The sequence below is a fragment of the Lissotriton vulgaris genome, chromosome 12, assembly GCF_964263255.1.
Source record: "Lissotriton vulgaris chromosome 12, aLisVul1.2, whole genome shotgun sequence".
NCBI lineage: Eukaryota > Metazoa > Chordata > Amphibia > Caudata > Salamandridae > Lissotriton > Lissotriton vulgaris.
The window spans coordinates 80,186,315-80,195,510 of NC_141700.1; positions in this window are offsets into that span (position 1 = coordinate 80,186,315).

Below are 9,196 nucleotides of genomic sequence, written 5' to 3' on the forward strand. Positions count from 1 at the left end.
GACGCAGCACTTTACTTCTCAACACTTCACCCTACCTCTCCAATATTGGAGGAACAATGTAAAGTGATTCTAATGGTAACTAAATGAACACATCCAGTTTGTGAGGATTAACAACATTTTCTCACAAACTATCAGCACTTTAATTATCTCACTGGGCTCAGTTCAGGATCCCAACCTTTTTGAACTGTAACTGGGCCAGTAAGTCGATATCCAAAACGTCTTGGCCTGTCATATCAACAATACACTGATAATACAAGAAAATATGTAATATTCAATGACTTATATTGGCTGCATTAATAACTGTATATCTAAAATATAAAACTATATTGCCACACAGCATCTCAAGATAAAACAGAATATGATGGTGTTAATATTTATCACTTGTTGGCCAAGAAATAGCATTGCAATGAAGTTATAATTCAAAATACTTGAATCTGGACCATGCTCAAAACAGTTCACAAGGCAAAAACAGTTTGTACTACTTTAAACAAAAAATTCAACTTGAGTGCACATTTAACAATTACGGCACACTTTGCAAACAACCAACTAAGGCTCAGGCATAGAAGTGTTGATTGATTCTCCTTCATGTTGCTATGCTTGGCGAAGAACAAACCATTCATAACCCTGATTTACTTGGGAGGTTTTGTGAAGTTATAAAGCAGACTCTGCAAAGTCATAGTCTGCACTGCCTGATACATTTTGGTGTTTTTTATCCAATCATAAGCCAATCATGCCTGGAAAGTCATGACTCATTGAGCAATGGCAAGTAACTGGGGTAGCCTTGCCTCCCTGAGAACAAATTCAGCCGCTGTGGAGTAAAGGGATAAAGAGAAGCAGGTTAAAGGTAAGATTGTAACGGTTTGATGGCAATGGATGTGAGCGGATGCCGGAGGGATCCGCTGCACTCTTAGAGTGCGGCTAAAAATCTTGATGCTCCAAGCCACGCCCCCTGGGACATGTTTTAAAGTGCTACTTAAGTGAGTGGAACAATAGGTGTGGCAGGCCCATTGGTAGAATGTAATTTACGTGCCCAAGGTGTATGGTATACAACAATCCAAGGGACTTATAAGTACAATAAATATTGCCAATTCGGTAAATACCAAATAAACCATGTTTAGGGGAGTGAGCACAAGCGCCTTAGGACTGGTTAGCAGTGAGTGCACAGACTCTTAAGACTAACAAAAAGTAGTTTCAGCAAAAATTGGAAGTAAGTAGGCAAACGTGTTAGGGGAATACCACCTGAGGCTGCTAGGTCTAACAGAAGCCAGGCTAATTACACTTCTCAGAAATGAATCACTGACAGAATACTGTCGTCAAAAATATCGGAGGCGGAATATCGATGTCAAGAATATGGAAGTCCTATCTACATCATGGTAAGTACAAAAATATTGAGAGAAAAAAATATTGTTGTCAATAATATTGTTATTATGATGGAAAACGACCAGTAGAGGTCAGTAAAATACCAGAATTGCTTTCTGCTGAGGGACTTCTTCTTTTTCTTTTTCTGGCAACGGCCTCTATTTAACTTTCTTGATAGAAAACGACCAGCAGAGGTCAGTAAAATGCCAGAATCACTTTAGCATTTTCTAGTTTACAGTCCATAGAAATTGTCTTCCACAAGCACCCATAGACAATAATATATTTTATAAATTTGGTATTTTCAGTGCTATGCCCAACGAAGGCCTTGATTTTATATGAAAAAAGAGAGCTTTGGACTATACCATTTCCTGCTGAAAGGCAATATTTATCTCCATGTGTTCCCATACCTGTCGTGTTTCACATTTTGGTACTTACTTTCCCTCCATGTTAAAGAACAGTAGATGTTTCAGCACAATGCTAAAGTGTAGCATAGCTAAATACAAATTAGATCCCAAAGGCGAGACCGATTGCATGGCAAATACTTGTCATAGTCTGAAATCTCCCCGCCCCGGTGAAACATTTTGGACTTCTGTGTTCTGTATGAGTTGAACGTTGCAAATCTGCCCTGTCCAAAATGTGCAAATCTTTTTAAATCTGCCCATCCCCTTTCTCCTTTAATTCTCTTTCCTCAATTCCTTATACAAATGCATAAACAGCAAACACTTGATTGGCTTCAGTTTTTGTAAGAGTGAAGATTCATTGTTTATGCGCCCATGTTCTTCTTTAAGAATGTGCCCAAATGTGTCTACATTTATATCGTTTGCATTGAGGGGGCCATTTAGAACTCCAGCCTGACAAGAGTCTTGCAACTGATGCTGGGGTCTCTTCATTACCAAGGCTTTATTGCCACACTGAGATTATCAAGGTGGTCTGATGGATGATTCAAAAAGGTACACTAATGCTATCTGACCTATCAGAGTGCCTAATTACAGCAACTTTTTTAGGTCGAGCCTTGGCAGCGCGCATGTGTTGCTGCAAGACCTGCTGTCATCAATCTACTAAGGGAAATTCTACCGGCTGCTTACCATTGGTTGACCACTGCGTCAGTCTTCCGGTGGTGACTCCTCACTGGTTGTCTCTCCAAATTTATCACTTCCATTTCGTACTGAGGAGCACTGACCAATTACAGTTCCCTTTCGCTCTAGAGCTGTTATTGTTCCTTCAAGGTCTACTTCGCTAAAGCAGAAGCTACCACACATAGTATGCAGGCTGTCTATCGCTTTCTTTCTCTGCACTGCCTCAGCTCTGTAGGGGATGCTGCCTTGCCCAAACCCCTCCGACCTCCAACGCTATTCCAAACTCACACCAAATCATTTAATTAAAATTTTCCCAGAGCGCCATGCAGCGCTTTAACTTTTATAAAGGCGGCAGGCATTGCTTTATAGTCCGGCACAGAGAGTGTGCAGTGAACGCGGACGTGTCCCTGCGATATTTCCAACTCAATATTCTTGTAGGTCGAAATAAAAAACTCGATATTTAGACTGTTTAATCTCAGACATGACATTTATCCACTGAGAAGTGTTATATAAATCTGTTTTGTATAGTTGTGAGAGAGAAGCTTGGATGTGTTTTGTCGAGTATGTTCTGATTCTTACATAATACAGTGAAGGTTGCACTGTTGCCTCTCATCTAAACATTTAGATGAGGCAACAGTGCAGTTTAGACTGCTGCCACCTGTTGTCAGAGCCACTGGAATCATGCCATTCTCCCACTCCTCTGTTTGCCGCAAAATGATGGATTCGCCACATGATCCATCACTTGCTGCATAAGTTGCAGATTTTAACAAAAAAATTGTTCTAGCTTATATGAAAGAAAAGTCAACAAAAAAAGAGTTGATATGGATAACCTGGCAGTGGAAGGTCCTTTGCAAGGACTGACTGGTAATCGCTCAGTTGCATATTGCTGTATTTTGGAGTTAAACTGGTACTTTTTTTTATAGCACAATTTTATTGGTTTTATTTTGCAAACATAACACAGAAATCAGTAAACAGACTGTTTCAAGTGCAGCACATATATCATTGGTTATTGGGATACATCAACAATGCTCAGGCAGTGTTCGCATGTGAAACAATCAATGGTAGCGCCAAAGTGCTTTTTCGGTCGAGGACCGGAAATGCTGGCTTGCCAGCTTCCGGGAGGAGATCGTATGCTGTGTAGTAGACAGTTTAGTCCCGCCTCTCAGCTCCGTTCGCTTCCATTGTCTGGCTTCCTAAACAGAGGCCAGCCATTGAAAGAGAAGTGAGTCACTCCAAACAAGCCCCGTCTTTTTCGGATTCGGGGGCGTAAGTTTTGCTGTTCTTTAGCTCGTGACGTCGTCTGTCACTCAGGACAGCAAAACACGCCCCCGAATTCGAAAAATTCAGGAAGCTTGAGGCTGCCATTTCTGCCCGACCGCCAGAGGAGACAGACCCTCCGTTGTCCCGATGCTGCATCCTGCCTCGGTTTCCTTCCTTCCGCCTTTCCTCTCTCAGCCTCCTCCTCTCCCTGTGCTCTTTCCTCCGCTGGACCCACATCCCTTCCTCCGCTTATGCCCACCCAGACCAGTCCCGCAGCTCTGCGCCTCTCCAGGCACGAGAGACCCTTTAGCACAGCCCGTGACCCGTGTGGGTCAAGGCGCTCTTTGTGCAGTGGCTCCGTGAACCGGCTCTTCAGCCGTGTCTTTTTTCTGCCCTCCGCTGGAAGTGGAGTCCGGGGAGCAAGCACTGTTCAGTGACAGTCCGGTCACTTGCATGCAGCGGTCTAACTGGGGTTCCAAAAACACATTCCAGGTAAGGGGACTGGGGCTGTGATTTGAGACATCGTGCCCAAAGGAAAGATCCGCTTGTATGAGACACCAGACTGCCTTGTGAGGGAGCGCCCCCCCCCTTTCCTCTGCCCGCAGCTCTCCTTAGTCACGCCTCGCCCCCCCTTCCCTCTGCCCGCAGCCCTCCTCCGTCCCGCTCTCGTTTAGGACTTATTATTTCTGCCTCACAATGTCATCGTTGCTGTTTCGCCACTTGCTTTGCCATCCCCTCGCTCTTCTCCTGTGTTGTTGCTCGCCTTTTATTGCCCCGTCCCCCACGTCGTCGCTCAGCAGTTGTTGTTCGTTCCCTGTCCTCCTCCCACATAGTTGCTTGCTTGTTTTAATTGCCCCGTCCCTACTGTAGCAAAGCTTGACCTTCCTGGCTGGATTAACTGAGCATGATTTTATTTAAGGCAGTCCGTGAAAGATTCAAACAAGAACAACCAGATGCACTTTTGATTTTTTCCCACTAATCGCTTTACTGCTGCCCTTACTATAAGGTGCTGTTTAGGATTCTCTGCATTTTTAAAAGAGCTGTGTGGAAAGTAAAAACGATATCTCTCTTTGGCACATCTCAAACATAACACGAAGATCAATCCCATTCCTGTATAAAGCCTGCTAGCTGGTAACACACATGCACTGCCTCCATGCACTAAAAGAAACCAACAACATTGCTACCTCATAAATTTCACAAGTACCTTAAGAAGAAGAGATAGAAGGGCCATATTCAACTGAAGGATAAAACGTCTAAGATTAGTTGTGCAGATGGCAACAGCACATATGGAAACTTCATATACATGTTTTGCCCCCATACAGCATAGTGTGAGGTTCCCACCACAACCCGTTACATTTACAGGCAGAAAACGGACTAAAGCAGGGCCACTTCATCCGATGACATCCTAAATGATGAGACGTTCAGAGCGAGCGTTGCGAGGGCTTGAACAACGTTTCAAACAAGGGGTTCATTTCCAGCTTTTCAAGCCCCTGGCTACAAATGGTTAGAACAATTTTATTTCTGGGCAAAATTGAAGGTTAGGTCCACATAATCGAGCGTAATTTCTAGGATAAAGAAGAACCTGGATTATTTTTTCACTCAATTTTACAACTCATTTTTTTTTTCATGTATGCATGTTTTTACTTCTTTGGTTATTAGTTAGGGATTTGTCATGCTCAAACGTTTTGCGAGCACAAAAATCTACTAAACCTTCGAGTTTTACAGCAATGGTATGACTGAAAAGCCAGAAGCTGGCAGCAGTGACTGGGGATTGGAAAACACTAAAACTGTGGTAAAGCCAATAGGTCTCAACTAAGCGAGAGTTATTGACTTTGTCAAAGTTTTGTTTAGCCATGTTGTACAGCGGTGCACCTGCTGTGCACCATGACTGAAGGTAAAGGAAAAGAAAGTGCTGTGGTGCAACCAGCGCCAACTGCCTCATACTAATTGTTTTACTGATGTAAGAAGGCTCTCACCCCTTCACTAAGCGAAGCTAGATTTTTTTTTTAATTCATGTACTATTGACTGTAAAATTATGCAAAGTATTACCTAATGCCTACATAGCTTTACAATTCTGGCTTTAAAACATTAAACGCCTCTTAGATTACAGATTAATACTTCAGTAGGCATATAATGAGCTATTAGTCACTTTGTAATTTGCCTGTGAATAGTTTTCAAAATGTGCTGACGGTTCACCTTCGCATTCGACTTTTATACAGCTGCACCAAGCAACCTAGAAGTCAAGCATATATGGACTGGAATTATTTGGAAAATACAATTGATTGTCAGAGGTAACCATCTATTTCAGAGAAAATACTTCTTGTAAAACATAATAAATCGATGTTTGTTTCATTTTATATTGCTCTTCTGGTCTTTACAAGTTGTGTAAATAATTGGTGTTCGTATCACCAAATATGATGGTACCAACTTAGTAAACTGGGAAGGAGTTGGCCCTTCGGAAATTGAACTCCTGATTTACAGATCACAGAATATAACAGCGATGAGCATTTAATTCAGAGACCAACAAAATAATATGTAAACTACATCATAGCATATTCCTGTGTAAACAGCAGAGTAGTACAAAATGATTGAGCCACAATCTTCGAAATTTAGTGAGGGGCCACCAAAATTTCATTTAGCGTAGTTGCTTCACCTGTACGCAAGTCTTGAGCCAAGTGTGGGGCCTCTGATTGGTGGGCACTGCTTGTGTTATTGTAGGCACTGCTTGTGTTATGCTCATGTTTGTAAGGTTAAGTAGGTCCAGTTCGAAGTATTTTAATTTTTTGAGAAGCATTACCAGAAACTTGAGGACATGTTAACTACTCATGGACATTAATTCAACAAATAGTGTAATCGTTTTCAGCAATTTCTCACAAATACTGCATCATTTAAATGCTGTATGGGCCAAAATCATAGAATCGATGATTGCAGCATAGCCTTCAAGGTGTGTTTCCAACCCCAAACTGAACGCCGAACAATTTTAGTAGCATCTTGATCTGGCATGGCATTTTCAGCTCTACATAGCACTCAATCCTATGCAAATTTAAGTCATTGATTTACATGGTACAAGATCAGTGTAAACCCTAGGGATCTGGCATCGGTGGTAGTTTTTATCCTTTAAGCTCCTTAGTCACAAGTCAGTCTCGGGACTAGGGCTACTGTTAGGGCTGTTTGGTAAAGTTCAAAGTTTGGATACAGGTTTGTTATAAGAATACACACTTTGAAATGCCATGTCCCTTTACATACTAGACACAGGCATAATTTATATATTTGGTCACAATTATATACACGTTCCTCTATACACAAAATGAAACCGTAATTGTAAGTAACAGTCCTGCACCCTGTAGAACTTCCAAAGCGGATTGCCGCATTTAAACCACAGAAAAACTGCTTTTCTATGAACACCAGTTTTAGAGGATAATATTTATTACCTATGGTCGCTGCACCCCGGCTCAGCCAGCACTGTATTATGGTTCTACACAGGGACCTCTAGTAACATACTGCGATTCTGCACCCTATTCACATTGCGCAGGAGCCTGGCTCTGTCTATGCGAAAGCTGGGAATGATCAGCTGCTGAGCACACAAGTGGCTATTGTCTCTTACTAGCTATCGAGGCTTAGGTTTGATTAAGCGTTGTTACGAGTGCTTCTTCGAAAACACAGGGTGTCTCTTTCACACGATTTAAAGCCAGCAATTAAGCCACGATATAACGTACCGTATGTCAAAGTCGTTTTAAAGCGTTACAAATGTGCAAGCACTATGCATACAACTAGGCTACGGGTGCATCAGGTAACGACAACATAACATCGCATGCTTTAAAAGTAGCAAACTAAAGTGCACTTAACCTACGCCTAATGTTACGTATTTAGAAATGATTATGCGGGATACTACTACTACAAAGCACTGCAATAGTCTGCAATATTTTGCCTAATGGAACTGACTGCTACACTGCACATTTGTCAACGCAGCGCTAGAACACGGCTCTACATGGACCTCTAGTCACAGACTGCGACACTGCACCCCGGTTCAGCCAGCGCTAGAGAACGGCTCTAGAGGGACTTCTAGTAACAGACTGCGATTGTGTGGTTGTGTGTGTGGCTCTGTGTGGATAGCTTTTATTTGTAGGTGGCTCTATGTGTGGGTGGCTCTGTGTGAGGCTGGATCTGTGTGTGTGGGTGGCTCTATGTGAATGACTGTGTGGGTGGCTCTGTATGTGTGTGTGTGAGGCTCTGTGTGGGTGTAAATGCAATAGGTAATGCATGGGCGAGCAATTAAGCTATTGGCGTTGTAAATAACAATGCCATTTATTTAACGATTAAGCTATTGGCAATGTAAATGACAATGCTATTTATTTATGATTTTTAAAAAAAATGTCATGAGCAATGCCAATAGCTCTACCTTTAATAATGCCGAGACCATTGCATTGTAAATGCTTGTTGTTCTTATGGCAGGGTGAGCAACATGGACAACGAACAGGCAACACAGACAACAAAAAGGTGGGAGGGAACAGCAACGGGAAAGTAAATAAGTATTGGCATAGCCAATAGGTCTCACTTTTGGGACCTTATAAGTGTTTAGTTATCCAGCACAATATCCTTGGTGCAACAACATCAAGTGTTGCATGGCTAAACACTTATAAGGTCCCAAAGGCGAGACCTAGTGGCTATGCCAGCTCTGCTCCTCCCCACTCCCCATCTTGTGGTTCATGTGTTAAACAAATTTATCTTTCAAGTCAAGTCAAGTCAAAAAGATTTGTATAGCGCGCTACATACCCAGAGGGTCTCAAGGCGCTTGAAGAAGGGTGGGGAGTTACTTGTCGAATATCCACGTTTTGAGTTGCTTTCTGAATGCTAGGTGGTTCTGAGTAAGGCGAAGGTGAGTGGGAAGTGAGTTCCAAGTTTTAGCTGCTAGGTAGGAGAAGGATCTACCTCCCATGGTGGTTTTGTTGATACGAGGTACAGTGGCAAGGGCTTGGTTGGAGGATCGTAGCTGGCGGGAGGGGGTGTAGAAGGAAAGACGTGTGTTGAGGCATTCGGGTCCGATTTCGTAGAGTGCTTTGTGTGCGTGGGTTAGGAGCCGGAAAGTGATCCTCTTATTGACGGGGAGCCAGTGTAGGTTTTTCAGGTGATCAGAGATGTGTTCTTTGCGCGGAATGTCTAATATGAGCCTGGCTGAGGCGTTCTGGATGCGTTGTAGTTTTTTCTGGAGTTTTGCGGTGATGCCGGCGTAGAGGGTGTTTCCGTAGTCCAGTCGGCTCGTGACCAGAGCGTGGGTGACTGTTTTTCTAGTTTCGGTAGGGATCCAGCGAAATGTTTTTTTGAGCATGCGAAGAATGTTGAAGCAAGATGAAGAAACGGCGTTGACTTGTCTGTTCATCGAGAGTGAGGAATCCAGGATGACGCCCAGGTTCCGTGCGTGGTCCGTCGGGATGGGTGCTTTTCCAAGGGCCTCTGGCCACCAAGAGTCGTCCCAGGCGGAGGGGGAGGTACCTAAGATGAGG